Raw genomic sequence first — 11,720 nt, forward strand, 5'->3', positions numbered from 1 at the left:
ATCCAGTATAAAAACTTGCAGTTTTAATCTGCAAGGAGAAACGCTGGATTTAAAGAAGAAGAAGTGTTGGTTTTTATATGCCAACTTTCTCTACTAGTTAAGAAAGAATCAAACTGGCTTACAATCACCTTTCCTTCCCCTCCCCACAACAGACACCCTGTGAGGTGGGTGAGGCTGAGAGAGTTCAGAGAGAACTGTGACTAGCCCAAGGTCACCCAGCTTGCTTCATGTGTAGGAGTGGGGAAACCAACCCAGTTCACTGGATTAGCATCCTCTGTTCATGTGGAGGAGTGAGGAATCAAACCCAGCTCCATTCCACCGCTCTTAACACGCCACGCTGGTTGATGTTTGATCTTGAATTGACCACTAGAGGGAGCAAAACACATGCAGAACTGTGCTGTTTGGGCTCTCCTTTAAAAACGTAAAAGAAGACGCTGTTCAATGCAGCTGCCGCAGGGAACATGAATTATGTCTGGGGAACCAGAACTCAACTCTTTAAAAAATTTAACATGTCATCTGGCTGTCAATCATCTTTTTTCTAAACTGAAAAGTCCAATTATCTTTAGCTTTTCCTCATAGGAAAGATGCTCCAGCCCCTGAATCGTCTTGATTGCTCTCTTGGGGTGGGGGGAGAAAATACAGAAGAGGGCAACCATGCCAGTTAAGGGCTGATATACCTTTCCTTTGAGGAAAAGCTCAAGAGGCCTGGGATTTTTCAGTTCACAAACAAGCATTTTGCATTTATGTGTGAAGGCACATCTGGAATTGTTTTTGTCTTTGATGCTGATTTGGATTCTCTTCCACGGTGGTTCTTTTCGCATTAGGATCTTTTAGCAATGATGTTGCAGTTCTCTTCTGCTATCCTCAAACTGTGGTTCCACACAACACTTAGTATACTACTGTATTCTCATTACAATCCTGCCTCAACCATCCCATCCCCCCAACAAAGGCAAAAGCAGGTGATAGCTTACTGTCAAATTTCTTACCAAAAAGTCAGGTGAAAAAGCCTGGCTCCCTTCAGTTCTGCACTCCCCATTCATTCTTAGCAGCCCTTCAAATGTTACCCAAGGGTATGCCTTCTAGCGAATTTAAGGTAAATTAACATTTACATAGCACTGCTTGCTGTTGTAATATTCCGATCAATTTCAAGAAGCTTCTTCCAACCCTTTTATGATTTTTAAAAAGTTATCTGTTGGTAGTGCATCCATAAAGCTTAACTTGTTTTATAGAAAGAAAGAAAGAAAGAAAGAAAGAAAGAAAGAAAGAAAGAAAGAAAGAAAGAAAGAAAGAAAGAAAGAAAGAAAGAAAGAAAGAAAGAAAGAAAGAAAGAAAGAAACCAACAAACAAACAAACAATACTGGGATATTTGGTTAATATAGCAGAGTTTGCCCAGTCATAGAAACGTGATATTCAGTACAGTAAATAAATCTCCTATGAAGGATTATGCAAAAAAGTAAAACATTTATTCAAGGAAATTCCGTTCACACTCAGGGTGCACTCGTAAGGAGAGGGAGAAGCCTAATCTTAAAAGGACTTTCCCTGTCACAAGTGGTCAGCTGATCCGGCATCATGTGAATGGAAGTATGAGGCATCATTTCTACAGGAGAGAACTGTAGAGTCGTGTGACTCCATGAAAAGCCATGTTGAGAATGGGAAGAACAAAGGACACACAGAGAGAGGAGGGGTCAGAGGGCAGCTCCCAGGTTAAGACAAAAAGGGAGACATCCTATTCAAGGAGATAACACTGGTACCCACTTAAAGCGATGTAGTGATTCCCAATGTCCAGGCATGCTGAGTTGCTCACTCCAACACACGATTGATCCAAATATAAGTCTGACCCAAGAATAAAACTCATCTTTCCCAAAATATTGGTGCGAAACTTACTTTGCAGTTGGCTGTGTCCTCCATAGATTAAAAAAATCTCAGTTACACTTGATTTTCCAACAAGGCAGAATGTAACCAGAAGTTATTGTTTAGAGCAGGTAAAACACTGTTGTGTCATCATTCTCTCTTAGATGCGAACATAAAAAGAGAAATCATTACTGCTACTATTCCTCCTGCCCTGACCTGGATGGCCCAGGCTAGCCTGATCTCGTCAGATCTCAGAAGCTAAGCAGGGTCAGCCCTGGTTAGTATTTGGATGGGAGACCACCAAGGAATACCAGGGTTGCTGTGCAGAGGAAGGCACTGGCAAACCACCTCTGTTAGTCTCTTGCCTTGAAAACCCCCAAAAGGGGTCGCCATAAGTCGGCTGCGACTTGATGGCACTACACACACACACACTATTCCTCCTCATCAAAAAGGAATGGTTTGCTGGCCTCATTTGGCTACATGACTCTTTTTCTTCTTGTCCATTCCAAAGTTGTATTTCGAGAGTCATTTGTATATTTTTGAAACTTCAGCTGATAGTCTTGTTTGGATAGTTTTAATTCATGCATCTAATGAATGGGGCTCTAAATAAAATCATGCCAATAAACCAGTGGCTTGGATCCTGCCTAGATTTATACAAGCACAAGAGGGGGTGTTTTTTTTTTTTTTGCCAATTCCCCCCTTTGATTCTGCCCTAAGCTATCCTTGGGGATGCTTTGAACCTCAGGAGCTACGTTTTGGGGTGTGTTTTGGGCTGCCACAGGAGGGAGGAATCAGCAAAAATTGCACTTCCCTCCTTGTGCCTGCAGAAATCTAAGCAGGCGTCAAGCCAGTAAATCCTAAATCAGTACATCTGCTATTAATTTGGAAACAGACTTCTCTGAAATTTCTCTGCACTCCAGACTCTGAGGCATGAGGGCAACTTTCTTATTACAGGAATGAAAAAAGTATGATAAAGGAGAGCAATTAATGCTTTAATATATATACAGGTTGAGTATCCCTTATCCAGACAACCGATATCCAGACTGATCCGAAAACCAGACCTTTTGAGCTGGTCTGCAGGCATTACTCGCAGGCCCTCAGCAGCACCACTGATGGTTCAATGTACACAAAATTATTAAGTTTAAGTTTATTAATAAGGTTGACTGACCAATCACGTGCCAACACATCAAAATTTCCAGACCCAATAGTTTTGCACCGCAGAATCACAGACTGCCCGTACATATAAAGGTGTAAGGTCAATAAAAGCAAACCCTGGTTAAAATTATCACATTAAAATTGATAAAATTGTAAAAAAATTCTAACAATCATTCTCTAATAAAGCGCTGCATATTTTAATAGCAACAGCGCAGAACTTGGCAGTTTGCAGAGTAAGCTGAGGGTCTTCTTCTAATAGGAGCTTCTTTGCCAAAAGCTCAACTGACTCATCAGGGAATTTACTAAGTAGGGGGGAAATAACCTTTGACCTAACTTTGGGGTAGAATAGGCAACTACACAAAATTATTAAAAATATTGTTTAAAATTACATTCAGGCGATGTGTATAAAGCATATATCAAACGTAAATGAATTTCATGTTTAGACTTGGGTCCCATCTCTCAAATATAACTGTTCTACTGCAGACCCACAGGGCTACTCTCTGAAATTGCCATAAATAAAGGTAATGGCCTATAGGTAGGATTGCCAACCTCCAGGTGGGGCCTGAAGATCTCCTGGTATTACAACTCATTTCCAGACTACAGGTATCAGCTCCCCTGGAGAAAATGGCTGCTTTTTAAGGTGGACTCTAGGACATTATACCCTGCTGAGGTCCCCTTCCCAGACTCTGCCCTCCCCAGGTTCCATCCCCCAAATCTCCAGGTATTTCCCAACCCAGGGCTGGCAACCCTACCTATAGGCGCTGGAGACCTCCTGCTATTACAACTGATCTCCAGCTGATAGAGATCAGTTCCCCTGGAGAAAATGGCCGCTTTGGCAATTGGACTCTATGGCATTGAAGTCCCTCCCCAAACCCCGCCTTCCTCAGGCTATGCCCTAAAAACCTCCCGCTGGTGGCAAAGAGGGACCTGGCAACCCTAAAGATAGGGGGTACTGTCCAAACAGACCTGAAGAGCTATGGGGGGGGGGGGAAGCGGGAGGGAACTAGCCAGTCAGAACTACAAATACAGCATGGCCCATTCTGGTTAGTATTGGCTTCTCATTCCTCAGTATTAATTAGCCAGTACAACGTGGACTTTACTGGTTGGTACTGCCTTGCTGGCAACTCTATCTGCATAAGGTGCTGGCTAGGCACTGGAGAGAGGAGGGCGGAGACCAAGGGAGAGAGAAAAGTAACATGGCATTTAGGAATGGATGGGAAAGCATCATTAAGGGCTCAACAGCAATTCATTTAAAATAACCAGCCAACTCGTTCATTCCAGCTCAGACTAGTTTTATTTTCTACTTCAAGCCAGGATTCAAAATCTAAGACAGAGAGTACAAGAAAAAAAACCCAACCCTAAGGAGCTTCTGACTGGTTTTATAGATGAAACAGCATATCTACCTTATATAAATAGTTTTATAGATGAAAGAGTGTATCTACCTTACAAACGGTTTTGTAGATGAAAGGGCGAATCGCTGTTATAAATGATTTGAAGCTTAGTTCAATGGAGCCACAAGATCTCAGGTTCCTTAACAGTTGGGAACAACTCTTAAATTAGGGAAGATTATGAAATCTGCTGCCACACTGCTCCCCCGGATTTGGGGTTCCATGTTAAAAGGAATATATACCAGATTGGAAGTCCTAATGTCAGAATCTGGGGTTCTTCTGGAGTTGTATGTCTGAGATGCAGCACAAAATGTAATACCAAAAAAGAAACCTCTTTGAAACTAACTACTTGAACTTTTTCTTTAAAATTTTCAGCGCACTAAAGGTTGGTTTTAAAAGGGGTTGTTGTGGGGGGGGAGGTTATATCACAGAAGAGCACAATTGCATTCTTCAGCACCTTTAAAAAAAGAAAAGAAAAAGAAATCCCTTCGAAACAACCATTTTACGTGCCAGAACTATATATATAAAAAGAAAAGCCATTTAGCAGCACGAAACAGATTTGTTTTGAAGGGGTTTCTATGGCACAGCAGTATTCTTCTGCAGCATTTTAAAAATACAACCTCTTCTAAACTAGTTTGGTCGGTGCCAAAAATATACAAACATAAAAAATATGTTTTTCAGCACATCAGGGATTAGTCATAAAGATGGGGGAGTGGTTTGGTTTGGACAGCAGTTGTATTCTTCTGCAACTTAACCACAAAACAAAACAAAATAATCAACCCTTTAAAAAGTTTCCTTTGGTATGCTGGAAATATAAAAAACACATTTAAAAAATTCTTTTCAGGGCACAAAGTATTAGGTTTGGGAAGGATTTCTATCATTTGTTTTTGGGGTGAAAAGTATGCAGTTGCTCTCTTCCACAACCTAAACACAAGATAAATGAATCAGAAGATCTCAGAATCAGCCTTTTGTGAGCCAAAAATAGGTATGAGTTTGATCCTACCAATACGTTTCCCTAACAGTAGTGGAAAGGTCTGCCATCAGCAGCAGAAGAGTTGGTTTTTAGATGCTGACTTTCTCTACCGATTAAGGGAGAATCAAACCGATTTACAGTCATCTTCCCTTCCCCTCCCCACAACAAACATCCTGTGAGGTAAGTGGGGCTGAGAGATGTGACTAGCCCAAGGTCACCCAGCTGGCTTCCTGTGTAGGAGTGGGGAAACAAATCCAGTTCACCAGATTAGCCTCCACAGCTCGTGTGGAGGAGTGAGGAATCAAACCCGCTTCTCCAGATCAGAGTCCACCACTCCAAACCACCCGTCTTAACCACTACACCACATTGGCCACTACACCACATTGGCCCAGAGGGTTAGAAGAGATCTAACCCTCTAAGAGGGACCTGGCAACCTTACTCATCCGACAGCTACTATTTAGAAGAGTTTAAAGGAACAGAGGAGGTCAGAAGCAGCAGCTTGCTTTCTGTTACCAGGCTCATCAAATGTAAACGGGTCCTTCTTCCTTTTCAATGGGATAGGATGGATTGTCTGCCATCTCTGTGGGGTTCGGAGGGGTCGGAGGGGCCTCTTGGCATCCCTCCTCACTAATGTATGCTTTGTCGTGTTGAAAAAATACGATCACCGCCAACTTGCACACTAATTTCTGCAAAGCATGAAAAGACAAAGGGGAAAAATGCAATTACAGTTAGATTTTGGAGCATATAAACCAGGGGTGTCAAAAATATGGCCCACGGGCTGGATCCGGCCCCTTGAAAGCTCTTATCTGGCCCGCAAGCCAGCCAAAGCAGCCACCCCTCCAGGCCCGATCTGGGCTGATGAGGCATGGCCCGGCCTGACCAAGTGACATTTATGTCATATCCAATCCTCGTAACAAATGCGTTTGACACCCCTGATATCAACCCTGTGTCCTGCCTCCCCCAACAAATTCTGCACTCAGAAAAATAAAAGATGCTTCATTCAGGCAAGTTGTTTGCCTCAATTAATTCAACTTGACCATTTACCATGAGGGGTCGGCCACGTCTATGTGCATTTAAATCTTTCCCCCCAGTGTAAACCTGGGAGTGGGGACACTTGGAGGCTAATAGGGTGGGCCAGGCAAATTGTGTTTGGTAATCCCCCTCTCCAGAGCTGTTATTTGCCCTTCAAGAGGAGGAGCAGGTAAATTACAAATGAGTTTACAATTGCCAGAAAAAAAGAAGACCCTCCCCCTCTTCTGAGTGCTTCACTAGGACTGTATTACTGCAACTTTACGTAAGGCTGCCCTTGAGATTAATCCGGAAACTCTAGCTGGTGCAAAATGCCGCAGCGAGGGTCCTTACAGGGACCCCGCTGAGGGCTCATAGGCAGGGCTCCGTCATCTGCACTAGCTCCAGCTGGAGTACTGAATTAGGCTCATGGTGCTGGTTTTAACCTTTAAAGCCTTACACGGTCTGGGACCTTAGTATCTAGGGGACCACCTCTCCTGGTATAGCCGCCAGAGGGCATTACGTTCTGCCAATAACAACCTCCTGGTGGTCCCCGGCCCAAAGAGCGTTCGGCTGTCCTCAACTAGGGCCAGGTGGAACTCCCTTCCTCAGGAGATCAGGGACCCCAGGGAATTCCGCAGGGCCTGTAAAACGGAGCTGTTCTGCCAGGCCTATAGTTGAGGGCAGCTACGATTTCCCGACAGTGCTGGCCTCCCTGTTCCTCCCCCCCACTCTCCCTTTTGGTTGGGTTGCCAGCCTCCAGGTGGTGGCTGGAGGTCTCCTGCTATTACAACTGATCTCCAGGCGATAGAAATCAGTTCCCTTGGAGAAAATGGCCACTTTGGCCATTGGACTCTATGGCATTGAAGTCCCTCCCCTCCCCTCCCCAACCCTGCCCTCCTCAGGCTCCGCCCCCACAATCTCCAAGTATTTCCCAACCCTACTTTTTGGGATTATATACCATCCAACCACTTGTGGGGGTGGGGGCCCTGACTGACCTTCCAGCCCCACAGCAGCCTCTGTGTGTAAACACTTGAGCACCCCTTTCTCCGTTAACGTATCAATGTTTTATGGAATGTTAATTATTTGCAATTGTATAGTATTTTATTGTATTTGGTATCGTGTTGTTGGCCGCCTTGTGCCCGGCCCCAGCCAGGGGCTGAGGGCAGGGTATAAAACTAATAAAATAACTAACTAAATAAATAAACTGCTGGGCCTTTTTTGATTTGAGCCTGGGGAAATTAGCCCGTTTTGACTTACTGGTGTCCCGGGCACTATCTCACAGCTCTGGAGATTCCCACTTTGGTCCTTTGGGCATTCAACCTGGACCAGATTCATCATCACGTGGTATATTCGTCCAGTTGATGTCTGGAAAGAAATCGGGTGGCTCATGAGCAAGATATCTGAAGCAAGCAAACAGAGGGGGAAACGGGTTTCATCATGTTCTACCTGTAGGGTCGCCAACCTCCAGGTTGTGGCTGGTGATCTCCCGCTATTACAACTGATCTCCAGGCGACAGAGATCAGCTGGAGAAAATGGCCGTTGGAAGGTGGACTCTATGGTTTTATACACCATTGAATTCCCTCCCCTCCCCAAACCCCGCCCTCCTTAGGCTCCACCCCTAATATCTCCAGATATTCCCCAACCTGGAGCTGGCAACCCTATCTACCTGCTTGGGTGCAAAAAGCAGGGTTTAGAATTAGCATCAATGAGAAATCCAGAAGCAGGTTTTACAGGGCCAGTGATAGGGTTGCCAGGTCCCTCTTTGCCACCGGCGGGAGGTTTTTGGGGCGGAGCCTGAGGAGGGCAGGGTTTGGGGAGGGGAGGGACTTCAGTGCCATAGAGTCCAATTGCCAAAGCGGCCATTTTTCTCCAGATGAACTGATCTCTATCTGCTGCAGATCAGTTGTAATAGCAGGAGATCTCCAGCTACTACCTGGAAGTTGGCAACCCTAGCCAGTGACAACACCACAAATTGTGTAAGAAAATAGGAAGAGAAAGTGACAAAATAAAAAATTAGGGTTGCCAGTTCCGGGTTGGGAAGTTCCCGGAGATTTAGGGGTGGTGCCTGAAGAGGGTGGGGTTTGGGGGAGGGGCTCCAATGAGGGTATAATGCCAGAGAGTCCCCCATTTTCTCCAGGTGAACTGATCTCTATATTACCAGCTTGAATCCTTCACTGAGAACAGATACCTGCTTGGTTTATGAAACTGACTTTGACGGATATGCGAAGAAGCTGAAACAAATCAGCTAGGAATGTAAGACATATAGCTGGAGATCTCCTGCTATTACAACTGATCTCCAGCCAATAGAGTCCAAGTGCCAACTGCTTTGGCAATTGGACTCTATGGCATTGAAGTCCCTCCCTTCCCCAAACCCTCCCCTCCTAAGATTCTGCCCCAACAACCTCCTGCCAGTGGCGAACAGGGACCTGGCAACCCTACTAAGACATTTAGGGGTACATACAAAACAGAGTGATAACAGCACCAGTCTTTGTTTGCAAGAGTATGCATTAATTAGGGTCCCCAACCTCCAGGTACTCGCTGGAGATCTCCTGCTATTACAACTGAACTCCAGCCGATAGAGATCAGTTCCCCTGGAGAAAATGGCCGCTTTGGAAACTGGATTCTATGGGATTGAAGTCCCTCCCTTTCCCAAACCCGTCCCTCCTCAGGCTCCACCCCAAAAACCTCCTGCCGGTGGCGAAGAGGGACCTGGCAACCCTAGCATTAATGTAGAAATTGTAGATAAAATGAGCTCTAGTGTGAATTGAAGGTGGTTTTGCTTTTTTTGTGGGGAGGGGGGAAGCAGCAAGGATAACTGGTGCTTCCCCTGCAATCCACTCTGTTGTCCCTCCGACTAGTCTCCCCATCCCTATTCAGGGCTTCATGGATGCTGTTAATGAAATTCTCTCCATCCTTGATCTCATGAAGGGTAGCAATTTGATCCTCCAGGCTCTGAACCTTCTTCTTGGAGCAATTTTCCTCCAGATTGGCCAGGGATCCTGGAGGATTGGGGGGGGGGCATCTTCTGGGCATGGAGTAGGGGTCACTGGGAACATGTCCCCCTTTAACGAAATGTAGATTTGGCCCTGCCTTCCAAAGCTGCCATTTTTCTCCAGGGGAACTGATTTGTGTTGTCTGGAGATCAGCTGTAATTCTGGGAGATCTCCAGGTTCCATCTGGAGGCTGACATACCTAATAATAAATGACTGAACAAAATAAGACATGACTTATATGTGAACAGTGCCCCAGGATGGGGTGATGGCTTCCAACTTGAAAGGCTTTGAGAGGGGAGTGGACATGTTCATGGAGGAGAAGGCTATCCTTGGCTACTAGTCAAAATGAATACTAGTCATGATGCACACCTATTCTCTCCAGGATCAGAGGAGCATGCCTATTATAGTAGGTGTTGTGGAACACAGGCAGGATGGTGCTGCTGCAGTCGTCTTGTTTGTGGGCTTCCTAGAGGCACCTGGTTGGCCACCCTGTGAACAGACTGCTGGACTTGATGGGCCTTGGTCTGATCCAGCATGGCTTTTCTTAAATTCTTATGTTCTTAATACTGGGACCTACCATTGTTTCTGGAATTCCCCCCCCCCCCCCAAAGGTCCAAGAAAGCCACCTCCGGTTGAATTCAGTATGTTATTAGTCTCCCTGATTACTTCTTTGTTATTTTTATTCTCTTTGCTTCATAAGTTAAAACAATGTTAGCATGAAACCACAAGAGATTATCATTACACAATATAATAAAGGTAAAGGTACTCTACATGATACATTCGTAAACAGAGTTACACCCTTCTAAGCCAATTGAAGTCTCGGTGGGTTTAGAAGAGTGGAACTCGGTTTAGGACTGCCCTGCTAGTTTGTGGACAGTCGCCGTGGCTAGAAGCCACTGATGGACCTATCCACAAATCTATCTAGTCCCCTTTTAAAGCCATCTATGCCTGAGGCTGTCACTACATCCTCTGGCAGCAAATTCCACATTTTAATCACTCGTTAAGTAAAGTATTTCCTTTTGCTCATTCTGTATCTACTGCCCATCAATGGTAGTTTCTATCTGTTTGCTTCTGACCATACTGGTGGTAAGAGCGAGAGGCTTCCAACTCCCTTTCAATGCAGACTTTTTTTTTCATAGGGTTGCCAACCTCCAGGTACTAGGTGGAGATCTCCTGCTGTTACAACAGATCTCCAGCTGATAGAGATCAGTTCCCCTGGAGAAAATGGCCGCTTTGGTAATTGGACTCTATGGCATTGAAGTCCCTCCCCTCCCCAAACCCCACCGTCCTCAAGCTCCACCCCAAAAACCTCCTGCAGGAGGCAAAGCAGGACCTGGCAACCCTAGTTAGTCATAATTTAGGCCTGGCGTCAACAGGCTGTTGCCTGGGGATATTGGGTGAAATCTAATGTGAAAAATACACACCAAGCTGGACTTCTGTTAGCTGGAAAGCCAGCATGGTATAGTAGTTAAGAGCGGTGGTTTGGAGCAGTGGACTCTAATCTGGAGAACCAGGTTTGATTCCCCGCTCCTCCACATGAGCAGCGGATGCTAATCTGGTGAACCGGGTTGGTTTCCCCACTCCTATGCATGCAGCCAACTGGGTGACCTTGGGCTAGTCACAGCTCTCTTAGAGCTCTCAGTTCCTCCTACCTCACTGGGGGTGTCTTGTGGGGAGGGGAAGGGAAGGTGACTGTAAGCCGGTTTGATTAAGTGGTAGAGAAAGTCAGCATATAAAAACCAACTTCCTTCTTCTTCTCTCTCTCCCTGAGCAACACTAATCTTCGATTCAGGCGTCGCTCCGTCAGCTCGACTGGATTCTCTTTCTACCCAGTGCGCACCGAGTTACCTCTTACCTCCATCAAAATGTGGGTCAGCTCCCCTGGCGCCCTGTGGAACGTAGTGTTGTACCTCTCGTTCCAGTACTGCAGCGCCAGCTCGTTGGCTTTAGCGGCATCGTTGACCATCGCCTGGTGATACTTTTGCCAAAGCTCCTGAGCCTCCTCCTTGCTCAAGAATTTCCGCGGGCCTGGCGGGGATGTAAACTGCAGCGTTCCTTGGGGTGGCAGCCCTAGGATCGGTACCAAAGCGAAGGGCAAAAGCCAACATATTATGGGGCAAGACATTGTGTTTGGAACCATCGGGGTCCAGAGAATGTCTGGCAGGGCAAATGCAGCCTCTGATATAGGGGGCCAAGCTCTGCCCTGAAGCGAGCCCCGCCCAGAAATGGGAAAGAAATCTTATCTACGAGGTGACATGCCCGGGAATGACACCTCCACCTTGACTGATTTTGTGTGGGGTCAAGCGGAAGGAATATCGCAATGCAGGACATGGAAGGAGTATTGAAATG

At 45.7% G+C, this 11,720-nt stretch overlaps 1 long non-coding RNA gene across 1 annotated transcript; it reads right to left on the minus strand.

Moving 5' to 3' along the window:
* Positions 1-5,942: 5,942 nt before the first annotated feature.
* On the minus strand, positions 5,943-11,310 carry LOC130481156 (uncharacterized). The gene is made up of 3 exons (XR_008933414.1): positions 11,227-11,310; positions 7,636-7,743; positions 5,943-6,053 (listed from the first exon to the last, which is right to left on the minus strand). It is a non-coding gene; the product is annotated as an uncharacterized LOC130481156 (long non-coding RNA).
* Positions 11,311-11,720: the final 410 nt, after the last annotated feature.

The sequence above is a fragment of the Euleptes europaea genome, chromosome 7, assembly GCF_029931775.1.
Source record: "Euleptes europaea isolate rEulEur1 chromosome 7, rEulEur1.hap1, whole genome shotgun sequence".
NCBI lineage: Eukaryota > Metazoa > Chordata > Lepidosauria > Squamata > Sphaerodactylidae > Euleptes > Euleptes europaea.